Below are 14,563 nucleotides of genomic sequence, written 5' to 3'. Positions count from 1 at the left end.
ACTAGACCCGAAGGGCTTGGTATGAATGGAGGGGGGACCCCACAACGTTTTATTATTTTTAAAATTATTTTTAATGACCTTTCTATGCAGCTGAGCTGCAATATGTTGGCGGAGTGTTGTGTGGGTGTGGCTTTGGCTTTAGTGTAGGTGGAGACACAGGGGGCCCCATTATCTCTTATTGCCCGGGGGCCCCATGAGTTGTCAGTCTGCCCCAATTAGGTCTCCAAGTTTAAAGCACAGAGCATTCATGACAGACCAAGGCAGGAGAGAAATCTACAAATGCTAAGGCAATTACAAATGTTTGAGACATTTAGAGCAATTATCATCAAGGGCACAGTAATGTATAGAGTAACTGCAATGATGACAAGCTGGAAGTATTCAGAACACTTTGAACTCAGCATCAGAAGGCCCAAGAGAAGGCTCACCTACTGTATCTCATGTTGTTAAAATAATTAATTGAAGAACTGAAAGAATGTCAAGAAAAGGAGGAAGTCAAGAAGAGAAGAAGAAAAACAAAAGGTTAGGGAAAAATGGAGGATAAAGGTGGGAAGGGGAGGGGTTGGCTGGGCAAGGGTGTTTGGCAGTAAATGTTGTTGGGTGCTCCTAGTGACCATTAAAGATCCAATAAGCGTTGGTCGAAGAACAGTGGGAGAAATGTCTTGGTCCAGGGATCTCAGATCCCATGGACACCTCATAGTAGAAAAGTCGGCGTGGCTTACACTCTGTATTCGCAGAGTCTTGGCTAGGCAAAGTGAAAAAGCAATAGGGATAGAAAAGAGTAATAGAAAAATACAGGGGGAAGGAAAGTGGGGGCAAGAAGGGTAGAGGTGGGGAGACCATACCTGCCCATAGTCTTGCCTTTAAGAGGGCAATATCAGGTTCGAGGGAAAAGCACAAGGAGAGGTCACAGCAATTGGAGGGTGTCATCAAATTGAGGGGGAAGAAAGTGGAGCACCCATGGTTGCCATAATTTGCTGTAGTATTCGAGCCTCCAATTTAGCATGGATCATAGCCTTAGTGACTGCTTTTAGTTTCCACAATGTGGAGAGCTAATCTTCCAGGCTTTCGAAATGGTTTGCTTGGCAGCTGTGGTCACCTGAAGAAATATGTGTCAAACCCGTGCTAAGCTGTAGGGTCGTATGTTCAGTAGGGCTGAGAGAGGAATCAGAGGCAGTCCAGTAGCCATTAAAATTGAGATGCTCTTGTACACGTCAGCCCAGAAGCATTGTACTATGGGACAGGTCCACCAAATATGGAGGTGGGGGAGCCCGGGGAAATTAAAATTTTAAGAAAATTAAACCCTTCAATTTAGCTCATCCCTGATTTCTACTCTTTGAAAATGACACAGATTCATATAAATCAAATAGTAAATAAATAGCCATGCCCTCATCACAAAGAACCCTCATTAGTCAGGTTCTTTAACACAAGAGGAACACAACACACCATTCACTATCCATTTGTGGTATGACAAAATACTAGTCTTCAAAAAGTAAAAACTTGCTGAAAAGAAGGGGTTCCTATACAGAGCATGGAGAATGGCCATACAGTGGTACCTTGACCTTACGAGTGAATTAATGTGAATTAATGAGTTTTCCGAGGTATGAGTCGTCACTCGGCCGATTTTTTGCTTTGTTACGCGAGCAAAAAATTAAGGTACGAGCTCGAGACACCGCTGCTAGATGGCGTAGTGAGCAGTGACGCCACAGCATACCCCAGCCTCCAACACGCTCTCTCGTTCTCTTCACGTGTTCACCTCGTAGAGTAAACACTGTGATTCGTTGTGCTCATGGTTTCTTGCTTTGTGCTTCGTGTTTTGTGCGAATTCCTTCTTTAACTTTCTTGTAACCATGTCTCCCAAGAAAGTAAGTGCTAGTGACAATGCTGAGCAGAGGAGGATGATGTCCATTGAATTAAAGCGTGAATTTATCGAGAAACACGAACAAGGTATGTGAGTAAAGGACTTGGCCAAGCATGAAACATAAAAAAATGGGGTGGCATTTTGAGGGTTGGAACAAATTAAGGGCATTTTAAGTATTTTCAATGGGGAAAATTTGATGTGCAAGCAAATTGAGATATGAGCTCAGCCACGGAACAAATTAAACTCCTAGATCAAGGTACCACTGTATTTGGCTAACCTCCTTTAAAAAAAATGACAGTTGCTTGGCTTCTGCATCAGTGACTGTGGGACCAACTAGAGACTACTAGAGTCAGTGTGCACTTGCAGCCAGAGGTGCTACTCTGGACTCTTGAAGGAAAGAGAGCACCGTACGTAACAGGCGCAGTAGTGGATCAGAACCAGTGCCAGGCAACTAGTATTTTACGAAGGATGGCATCCCCATATCTCTCTCATGGCAGATCCCCTTTAACACAGAAAATGGCACATATCAGATATACTGTATGCAATCCCCCTCCCCAATGAAAACCATCAAGTGGACTCATCTTGCTTGTCTCTGTCTATAGTTAATGTATCACTTTTGGGTGGAGTGACCCTGTAATTTAAGAAAACAATTCAACTTGCCAGCTTTCAACAAAAAAAAACAAAAACATATGATTCAGGTAGAGGCACCCCTGTAAGTGATACCCCAGATTCTAAAAAACAAAAAACTCCCCCCAGATAGTCTCACCTGTCAGAAGCAAGGTAATAGGGAACACTTGTAGCATGACCTCCATCTGTAGCCGCTGCAAGCAAACTGAGACACTTTCTGAAGTGGCAAAACAAAAATAAGGTCACCCTTAATCCCCCCCCCCCCCCCCCCACGCCACTTTGGTCGTATGTGAGCTTCCACCAGAAGCAGCACGCACAATGAACAAAAAAAAAACACTGGAGAAAAAAAAAAAGGTTAAAAATTAACCCCTTTGTACTGGCAGCAAGGTGGTCAGTTACCAGTTCATGGTCAGCCCCCCCAGATCTGGATCCAGGGTTCAAATCCCACCTAAGACATCATCTGGATGGCGCTTGTGTGCACCTTTTAACCACTTGCTTACCGGGCACTTTTATCCCCTTCCTACCCAGACCAATTTTCAACTTTCAGCGCACTCATAATTTGAATGACAATTGCGCGGTCATGCAACACTGTACCCAAACTACATTTTTGTGATTTATTTGAGACAAATAGAGCTTTCTTTTGTATTATTTGATCAGCACTGGGGTTTTTATTTTATGCTAAACAAATTAAAAAAGACCAAAAATGTTGAAAAAAAGGTTTTTCTTAGTTTCTGTTATAAAGTTTAAAAAAAACTTATAAAAGTATAAAATAAGCAATTTTTCTCCTTCACTGATGGGCACTGATAGGCTGCACTGATGGGCACTGATGAGGAGTCACCGATGGGCACTGATGAGGCTGCACTGATAGGTGGCACAGATGGGCAGCACTAATAGGTACTGTTAGGTGGCACTGATGGGCACTGTTAGGCAGCACTGATGGGCACTGTTAGGTGGCACTGATGGACACTGTTAGGTGGCGCTGATGGGTAGCACTGATGGCTGGCACTGATAGGTGGCACTGATTACCAGCACTGATGGGCACTATTGGCCACACTGATGGGGCTACACTGATCACCAGGTATTTGGGTGGATCCCGACATTAAAGTCAGGATCCCTGCAGTGCCAGAACAGATGTATGACAGGGGCTTTAGCCCACTGTCTGCTGAATATGAGTCACAAGAGTGCCGAACTAAGTGCACTCCTGTGACCCACAGGAGAAGCATGGCCAAAATAGCTTTGGCCATACTTCTCCTTGAAGCCTTAGGTAGTATTCTGAGAGTTCATATAAGATTTGTGTAAGCAGAAGCTGAGAAATATACTTCAATTATGCATTTATTTAATGGGGAAATTATCAATACTATAATCTTGAGGTATTTTTGGCTTGTAGGGAAACAAAGACGGGGTGTAGCAACCAGGGGCGGACTGACAACTCATGGGTCCCCCGGGCAATAGGGGATCATGGGGCCCCTGTGTCCTTGCCCAAACTCAAAAAAGCCTATGAAAAAGGTACCAGGGGCATCTCATGGGGCCCCCTACTGACCCCGGGCCCTCAGGCAGTGCCCGAGTTTCCAAATGGTCAGTCCGCCCCTGGTAGCAACCATAAGGTCCAAAGCATAGGGAAAGATTTACTAAAACTGGTGCACTCAGAATTTGGTGCAGCTCTGCATGGTAGACAATCAGCTTCCAACTTCGGCTTGTTCAATTAATCTTAGGCGATAAAACCTGGAAGCTGATTGGTTTCTGTTCAGAGTTGCACCAAATTTTGCACTCTTCAGATATAGTAAATAACCCCCATAGAATGCAGGATGAAAAAGGGGTTTGGAACGGAAAAGCACAGGAAACAAGAGAAGGCAAGGATATACAGAAGATAAAAATGAAGGACAGTAGGTGTACTTGGGGCTAATGCTGGCCATAGACGTGTCGAAAATTTTTCGGCCAAAAAAAAATCGGTTGATTTTTGCACCGTTAGTGGGTTAATTGGTCAGCCGTTTTTCCGGGTTTTTGCACAATTTTTTATTGGTCATGTTGGAAAATTCATGGCCGATTTTGACGATCGTCTGATTTTCCTGGCAATGATGGGCAAATCGGCCGATCGTTCTACCGATAAAAAATCTGCGCATGAGCCGTGACCTGCAAGAAGAAGAAGAATAAAAAGAAGAAGAAAAAAGAAGAAGAAGAAAAAGAAGAAGAAGAACCTGAATCCTTCCTAAGAAATGGAAGTCCAGTCCACTATTATATTTTATATGGAAAAGTCTTGCGGTTGCAACAAATCTATCCATTTGTATCCAAATAAAAACATTGTAATCCAAATAATGTATTTGTATTGCTGTCACATTGTATGGTGTGCTCCCCTGTCTCTGTTTCTGTATAATGCCGGCCATAGACGGGTTGAAAATCGGCCGTTTTTTTTAACGTTGGTGGTAACGTCGGCCAATCGAAGGACCGATTTTTCTTTTTTTTTTCTTTAAATCAGCCGATGTTCAACCCGTCTATGGCCTGCTTAAGGGTGTTCTCGAGCCTGCAATGAAGGAGGGTATCCAAGTTCATGAATTATGACTCATCAGAGCCTTGTTCTTGTATGAAAATGTGAAATCAACCAATAAAAGCATGTTTTGTGGTAAGTTTCAAGTTTGATTTCAGAGGAAAGGATGATATCCCTCCTCCCTCCAGCTCTTCTCCACTTTGTTGAGCCACAAAGCTTTTGGGGGGGAAGATGGGTTCTACCATCTCAAAAGGATACAAGCTTTGGCAGCATTGAAAAGGTCACACTAGAACATCTTAATCAACCCTTGTCTTGCGTGGATCCATCTGTTGAGCATCCCCCACTTTAGTTGAAGGCATCATTGAAGACTATGGGATTCTTCTGTGCAGACACAAACGGTGGGAAGAAGAGGCCTGGACAAAGTTAGACATCATGGTGGGACTCGACCAGACTAGGCAAGTATGTAGATGAGAAGGGGGTGGATAAGTTAGATGTGCTCATTAAGCGAAGATAAATAAAGTAAGGGAACCTTCAGAGAACTTTGTTCAAAGGTTTTGTTACCCCTTAAGGTCCTACTGTCCAACTTGTGGCCCTTTGATACTTGTTTTAAGGACCTCAGACCCCAGCAAAATGTGAAAATTTTACAAATCAATGTTCCTTTCAGTAATGGGGTAATTGATTTATAAAGGGACTGCAATGGCAGTGATCTCCAGTAGTCTATTTTAACCTGTGCTCAGACTATGGTAACCATACATCCCTGTTTCCTGGAAACAGTCTGGTTTTGAGGTTTCTGTCCCCAAAAAACATGCGTACCCAGTCCCCAACCACCCAGCACTGTAGTGTACACATTGTAATGCAAAAACGCCAACCCATCTGTTGCTCTGTGCAGGTACTAATCTAAAATGGAACCACTGGTGCAATTTACACTTTTTCTTCTTGATACCTTCGAAGCAACTCTCCTAATCAAATGTGCATGGCTTAATGCCTCTTATTTTGAAAGCTTCTGGCAAACTATTTAAGGATTTTAAACATGGGGGTGTGATTTTGTGGGTGTGGCTACAAATAGGGGCATGATTTGGGACAGTTAAAAGTGAACATGGTCAGTAGGGTGTCCCTGGATTTCATTTTGAAAGTCTGATAACCTTACCCAAGACTCTATCTCTTGCACTTTGTCTCCAGTCTCCAACTGTACTTTTAGAATATTCACAGTTTCTAACCATCTCCTATGGTGGCATTTCACAGTCTCTGACCATCTCCTGTAGCATTTCCACAGTCTCAGACCATCTCCTATGGTAGCATATTCACAGTCTCCAACCATCACCTATGGTGGCATGTGCACAGTCTCTGACCATCTCCTATAACATATCCCCAGTCTCTGACCATCTCCTATAGCATGTTCACAGTCTCTGACCATCTCTTATAGCATGTCTACAGTCTCTGACCATCCCCTGTAGCATGTCCAGAGTCTCTGAACATCTACTATAGCATGTCCTCAGTCTATGACCATCTCCTATGGTGGCATGTCCATAGTCTCTGACCATCCCCTATAACATGTCCAGTCTTTGGCCATCTTCTATAGCATGTCCACAGTCTCTAAGTATCTCCTGTAGCATGTCCTCAGTCTCTGACCTTCTCCTATAGTATGTCCACAGTCTATGACCATCTCCTATAGCATGTCCACAGTCTCTAAATATCTCCTGTAGCATGTCCTCAGTCTCTAACCTTCTCCTATAGTATGTCCACAGTCTATGACCATCTCCTATAGCATGTCCACAGTCTCTCACTATCTCCTATAGCATGTCCACAGACTCTGACCATCTCTTATAGCATGTCCACAGTCTCTGGCTATCCTCTGTAGCATGTCTGCAGTCTCTGACCATCTGCTATAGCATGTCCACAGTCTCTGATCATCTCCTATGGTGGCATGTCCACGGTCTCTGACCATCTCTTATAGCATGTCTACAGTCTCTAACCATCCCCTGTAGCATATCCGCAGTCTCTGAACATCTACTATAGCATGTCTCAGTCTATGACCATCTCCTATGGTGGCATGGTAACAGTCTCTGACCATCCCGTATAACATGTTCAGTCTTTGACCATCACCTATTGCATGTCAACAGTCTCTGACTATCTCCTGTATCATGTCCTCAGTCTCTAGTCTCTAACCTTCTCCTATAGCATGTCCTATTGCATGTCCATCTCCTTAGTCTCTGACCATCTCCTATAGAATGTCCAAAGTCTATGACCATCTCCTATAGAATATCCACAGTCTATGACCATCTCCTATAGAATATCCACAGTCTATGACCATCTCCTATAGAATGTCCAAAGTCTAAGACCATCTCCTATAGAATATCCACAAGCTATGACCATCTCCAAAGAATATCCACAGTTTATGACCATCTCCTATAGAATATCTACAGTCTATGACCATCTCCAAAGAATATCCACAGTCTATGACCATCTCCTATAGAATATCTACAGTCTATGACCATCTCCTATAGAATATCTACAGTCTATGACCATCTCCTATAGAATATCTACATTCTATGACCATCTCCTATAGAATTTCCAAAGTCTATGACCATCTCCTATAGAATGTCCAAAGTCTATGACCATCTCCTATAGAATATCCACAATCTATGACCATCTCCTTTAGAATGTCCACAGTCTATGACCATCTCCTATAAAATGTCCAACGTCTATGACCATCTCCTATAGAATGTCCAACGTCTATGACCATCCCCTATAGCATATCTACAGTCTATGACCATCTCCTATAGAATGTCCAAAGTCTATGACCATCTCCTATAGAATGTCCAATGTCTATGACCATCCCCTATATAATATCTACAGTCTATGACCATCTCCTATTGCATGTCAACATTTATGGAACACGATGTGCAGCTCTTTGGTGATGTCAGGGCCCACAGTTGAAGCCTCCTGTATCTCAGAAAGTGACCACTTCTCTAAGGGGAGATATCTAACTTTTTTGTTTGGCCTGTCATATCTTGAAAACCCTTATTGCTCTTCACATTGTACTGAATAAACCTGTATGCTTTTATTTTCCTGTACATCATTTACTACTACTTTGTTTTTCTTTTCATGCTATCATCATTTCCAGGGGTTTTCCGTGTCTCGTGACCAGACAGCGATCTTGCAGGATTTGACTGGTAAATGCCGGCGCTGTACGTATCAGGTCTCATTGAGAGAAAACAAGACCGCGTTTGGCAGCTGTACCAGGACATTTGTCAGGGTCAGCGGAGGAGCATTTGTATAATAATGTGTCAAATCCTCAATAATCCTTTCTATGCTGAAAGCTGGTCAGATGGATTGTGCCCCCGGGCATCACAAGCAGACAAATAACAATCTCCTGTCAATGCTAGTTAGCACAGTACGTTACTTTCTGGCGCGGTTGTTTTTGCACATCAGTTGCAGCAACAACTTATTTATCGCACCCAAAAGAGTAGCACAAAATTAATCTTAATTTTGACCAAATGCCGAGCCCCGATCTTCAGTTATTGCTTAGACCTAACCCTAACCTGAGCCTAGCCAGAACCCTTAACCCCAACGTTACCACCAAACTTTCCTCCTCACTCTTACAGCCATTTCACACTGCGGTGCTGCGTTTTAGCCCAAGGTTTTTGCGTAGTTAACCCATGGTTTTCCATAGACTTTTTATTAGACCGTGCGTTTTTGGTGCGTTTTCTGAAAGCAAAAGTCCCGCATGCTGCTTCTTTGGTGTATTTTCAGAAAACTCACCAAAAATGCTCAATTATTTTTATTATTATACAGTATTTATATAGCGCCAAAGGGTATGCTCAGCGCTGTACAGTAGCAAGTGGGACAGAACATGAGACAAGACAGGAACAATACAATACACGAGGGGTTCGAGGGCCCTGCTCTTTCGAGCTTACAATCTAGGAGGGAGGGGAAGGTGGCACAGGAGGAGATGGCTGTGGGGGATGGAGTGGTGGGAGGAGTGGAGGAGGTTAGTTGTTGGGTGAGGTCGGGTGTTAGGTGAGGTTGGGGTAGGCTTCCCTGAAGAGATGGGTTTTCAGGGTGCGCCTGAAGGTGAGGAGGGTAGGCGACAGTCTGATGGATTGGGGTAGGGAGTTCCAGAGGATGAGGGAAGTCCTGGAGAAGTCCTGCAATTGGGCGTGGGAGGAGGAGACCAGGGAGCTAGAGAGTAGGAGGTCCTGTGAGGAGCGGAGGGCACGGGTAGGGTAGTATTTGGGTATCAGGTCAGTTATGTAGTTTGGGGCGGCATTGTGAATGGCTTTGTAGGTCAGAGTTAGCAGTTTGAATTTGATGCGTTGGGCAATCGGGAGCCAATGAAGGGATTGGCAGAGGGGGGTGGCAGATGTGGAGCGGTTGGTGAGGTGGATGAGTCTAGACGCTGAGTTTAGAAATCTAATAGAAAGTCTATGGGAAACCACGGGTTAACTGCACGAAAACAGTGAGTACACCCACGCTGCGGGGTCAGTAGGGGGCCCCATAAAATGCCCCTGGTACCTTTTATAGGCTTTTTTGGGTGTGTTTTGACTGTGGGCAAGGACACATGGACCCCATGATCCCCAATTGCGTCGGGGCCCCATGAGTTGTCAATCCGCCCCTGTGCGGCAGTATGAATTTAGAGTATACCCCAGATTCCAGAAGCAAGAATCAGTAGATTCTTGTGGCTGGGATGACCAGTCCATGCGAATAGCAGTCTCCATCCACTTCTGTAGTTTTCTGCGGGCAGCTTGCAGATGGTGGAACCTGCTGGGCCCCTCTCACTGCTCCACTCTCTGCACAGGCTATCTACAGCAGAGTGATGATGTCACTGCTGCTTTTTATAAGGTAGTATCTGGGATTGCAAAAGGCCTTTGGTGCACACAGAGTGGATTTATATCCTTTGGACTTATTAGGAAATATATTTAAATACATGTTTTTATGTCTGGAATTCAGCTTTAAGGTATAGCGAGGAAATATAAATGGTAAAATGGAGTTGCTGCTGCTCAGAGGTGAGTGGGCAGGGAAAGAGTGGGAAGAGAACAGTGATAGTTACAGAGGAATAGAGCGTGACAACGTGGGTGAGGAGAGCTGGAATTAAACAAAAAGATATTTACAGCATATACCGACTGTGCTGGGGATCAGCTGAAAGAATATGTATATATATATATACTACTAAAAAAAAATCACAAGGACGCTTTTTAATCCAAGTCTAGCATCAAGTCACTTAAACTCCTGGGATATTGATCTGGTCAGGTAAGTAGCAGAGGGGGTTGTTAATCATTTTCAGTTGCTTTGGTGTTAATGAAATTAACAACAGGTGCACTAGATGAGAACAATGAGATGACCCCCAAAACAGGAATGGTTTTACAGGTGAAGGCCACTGACATTTGTTTCCCTACTCATCTTTTCTGTCTGTTTTTCTCTAGTTTTGCATTTGGCTAGGGTCAGTGTCATTACTGGTAGCATGAGGCCATACCTGGACCCTACAGAGGTTGCACAGGCAGTCTAACTCCTCCAGGATGGCACATCAATGCGTGCCATTGCCAGAAGGTTTGCTGTGTCTCCCAGTACAGTCTCAATAGCATGGAGGAGATTCCAGGAGACAGGCAGTTCCTCTAGGAGAGCTGGACAGGGCCGTAGAAGGTCCTTAACCCCTCAGCAGTATCTGCTCCTTTGTACAAGGAGGAACAGGATGAGCCCTGCCAGAGCCCTACAAAATTACCTCCAGCAGGCCACTGGTATGAATGTCTCTGACCAAACAATCAGAAACAGACTTCATCAGGGTGGCCTGAGGGCCCGACATCCTCTAGTGGGCCCTGTGCTCACTGCCCGGCACCATAGAGCTCAATCAGCATTTGCCATTGAACACCAGAATTGGCAGGTCCACCACTGGCGCCCTGTGCTTTTCACAGATGAGAGCAGGTTCACCCTGAGCACATGTGACAGACGTGAAAGGGTCTGGAGAAACCGTGGAGAACGTTATGCTGCCTGTAACTTCGTTCAGCATGACCGTGGTGGGGGGTCAGTGATGGTCTGAGGAGGCATATCCATGGAGGGATGCACAGACCTCTACAGGCTAGACAATGGTACCCTGACTGCCATTAGACCACACTGGTGCAGTGGGTCCTGGGTTCCTCCTGGTGCAGTGGGTCCTGGGTTCCTCCTGGTGCAGTGGGTCCTGGGTTCCTCCTGCTGGCCGACAATGCCTGGCCTCATGTGGTGAGAGTATGCAGGCAGTTCCTGGAGGATGAAGGAATTGATACTATTGAATGGCCCCCAATCTCGCCTGACCTAAATCCAATAGAACACCTCTGGGATATCATGGTTCTGTCCTTCCGACATCGCCAAGTTGCACCTCAGACTGTCCAGGAGCTCAGTGATACCCTGGTCCAGATCTGGGAGGAAATACCCCAAAATACCTCTGTAGTCACATTAGGAGCATGCCTCGACGTTGTCAGGCATGCATACAAGCACGTGGGGGCCATACAAACTACTGAGGACCATTCTGAGTTGCTGCAATGAAATTTCAGCGAAATGGACTAGCCTGCTGCATCATTTTTTCACTTTGATTTTCGGGGGGGGGGGGCTGTGAATTCAGTCCTCTGTAGGTCGATCATTTTAATTTCCATCAAACGATCCTAACACATTACCCAGTCCATAGCAGTACAGATATGCAGCATGAGATTTTTCCCCATCGAGATCTGATTTGCTTTCAAAAGTGTTCCTTTCATTTTTTTGAGCAGTGTGTGTATATATATATATTCTGATGGCAAGCTGTAACCTGCTAAGAGGGAATAGGACAATTCACACTGGATAAATAAAGAACTGAGAGCCAACTGGGGCCACTGGAAATAGAATTTACTCAAAGGGTCAATAAGTGCAAAATGATAAAGAATCCAGCGTTACATTATATGGAAGAGATATAAAAACAACATCAGCAACTAAGTATGAAAACCATTCTGTACAGAGAATGACTTACTTCACATTTATAAACCGCACCGCCTATTATTTCCTGCTTATGGGTGAATTATTGCTATGTTGGCTCGGTACGTCTATATTACAGCTATGTTGTCTATGTGCGACTATGTTATGGCTATGTTGCTATGTGAGTCTATATCATGGCTATGTTAGTTATATTATGGTTATGCTGACTATGTATGGCTTTATCATGGTTTTGTTGGCTATGTACTCTATGTCTATATTCTGGCTATGTTGGCCTTGTTGGCTATGTAAGTCTATATCATGGCTATGTTGGCCTTGTTGGCTATGTAGGTCTATATCAGGGCTATGTTGGCCTTGTTGGCTATGTAAGTCTATATCATGGCTATGTTGGCCTTGTTGGCTATGTAGGTCTATATCATGGCTATGTTGGCCTTGTTGGCTATGTAAGTCTATATCAGGGCTATGTTGGCCTTGTTGGCTATGTAAGTCTATATCAGGGCTATGTTGACCTTGTTGGCTATGTAAGTCTATGTCATGGCTATGTTGGCTATATATAGCTATTTTATAGTTGTGTTGGCTATGTAATATCCTTACTATTTTGGATATGTGTGGCTATATAATGTTGGCCTTGCTGGCTATGTAAGTCTATATCAGGGCTATGTTGGCCTTGTTGGCTATGTAAGTCTATATCATGGCTATGTTGGCCTTGCTGGCTATGTAAGTCTATATCAGGGCTATGTTGGCCTTGTTGGCTATGTAAGTCTATATCAGGGCTATGTTGACCTTGTTGGCTATGTAAGTCTATGTCATGGCTATGTTGGCTATATATAGCTATTTTATAGTTGTGTTGGCTATGTAATATCCTTACTATTTTGGATATGTGTGGCTATATAATGTTGGCCTTGCTGGCTATGTAAGTCTATATCAGGGCTATGTTGGCCTTGTTGGCTATGTAAGTCTATATCATGGCTATGTTGGCCTTGCTGGCTATGTAAGTCTATATCAGGGCTATGTTGGCCTTGTTGGCTATGTAAGTCTATATCATGGCTATGTTGCCCTTGTTGGCTATGTAAGTCTATATCAGGGCAATGTTGGCCTTGTTGGCTATGTAAGTCTATATCAGGGCTATGTTGGCCTTGTTGGCTATGTAAGTCTATATCATGGCTATGTTAACCTTGTTGGCTATGTAAGTCTATATCATGGCTATGTTGGCTATATATACAGTTGTGACCAAAATTATTCAACCCCCACTGAAATTGAGTGTTTTGGCCAGTTTGACATTGCTTTTGATCATTCAGTCATCTTGCTTACATTTACATTAAAGAGGCACTTGTAGGTCAGACAAATATAACATAACAGTTATAATGAAATAACCACAAATGTCTTTTCTGTGCTCACAGCATTATCAGTTTTATTCAACCCCCAAGTGACATTCAATCTTAGTACTTAGTACAGCATCCTTTTACAGTTATAACAGCTTTTAAACGTGAAGCATAGCTTGACACAAGTGTCTTGCAGCGATCTACGGGTATCTTCGCCCATTCTTCATGGGCAAAGGCCTCCAGTTCAGTCACATTCTTAGGCTTGCGCACTGCAACTGCTTTCTTTAAGTCCCACCAGAGGTTCTCAATCGGATTTAAGTCTGGTGACTGCGATGGCCACTCCAAAATGTTCCAGCCTTTCCTCTGCAACCATGCTCTAGTGGACTTGGAGGTATGCTTGGGATCATTGTCCTGTTGAAAGGTCCAACGTCTCCCAAGCCTCAGGTGTGTGACGGACTGCATCACGTTTCCATCCAATATCTCCTGGTACTGAAGAGAATTCATGGTACCTTGCACACGCTGAAGCTTCCCTGTACCTGCAGAAGCAAAACAGCCCCAAAGCATGATTGACCCTCCACCATGCTTCACAGTAGGCAAGGTGTTCTTTTCATCATAGGCCTTGTTCTTCCTCCTCCAAACATAGCGTTGATCCATGGGCCCAAACAGTTCTAATTTTGTTTCATCAGTCCACAGAACACTATCCCACAACTTTTGTGGTTTGTCCACATGGCTTTTGGCATACTGCAGTCGACTCTTCTTATTCTTTGGAGACAGCAAGGGGGTACGCCTGGGAGTTCTGGCACGGAGGCCTTCATTACGCAGTGTGCGTCTTATTGTCTGGGCTGAAACTTCTGTACCCACATCTGACAAATCTTTTCTCAGTTCCTCAGCAGTCACACGGGGACTTCTCTCCACTCTACGCTTCAGGTAGCGCACAGCAGTCGAAGTCAGCATCTTCTTTCTGCCACGACCAGGTAGCGTTTCAACAGTGCCCTTTGCCTTGAATTTGCGAATGATGCTTCCTAAGGTGTCTCTTGGTATGTTTAACATCTTTGCAATCTTCTTATAGCCATTGCCCTTCCTGTGAAGAGAAATCACCTCTTCTCTTGTCTTCCTGGACCATTCTCTTGCCTTCACCATGTTTGTAACCACACCAGTAAATGTCTAGAAGGAGCTGAGTATCACAGTCATTTTAAAGCTGCCTAATTGGTGCTTATTATGCTTGATTGCTGCTCGGTGACATCCACAGGTGTTTTCAATACCTGATGGAAAGCACCTGTATGAACCTCTGTTCTTCAGAGTGGTAGTCTTTAAGGGGTTGAATAATTGTGGCAA

The sequence above is a fragment of the Staurois parvus genome, unplaced genomic scaffold (genome assembly GCF_062004578.1).
Source record: "Staurois parvus isolate SC_StPar_1 unplaced genomic scaffold, SC_StPar_1.0 ptg001642l, whole genome shotgun sequence".
Classification (NCBI taxonomy): domain Eukaryota; kingdom Metazoa; phylum Chordata; class Amphibia; order Anura; family Ranidae; genus Staurois; species Staurois parvus.
The sequence above is the reverse complement of the archived record's forward strand: the minus strand, read 5'-3'. Positions refer to the sequence as shown.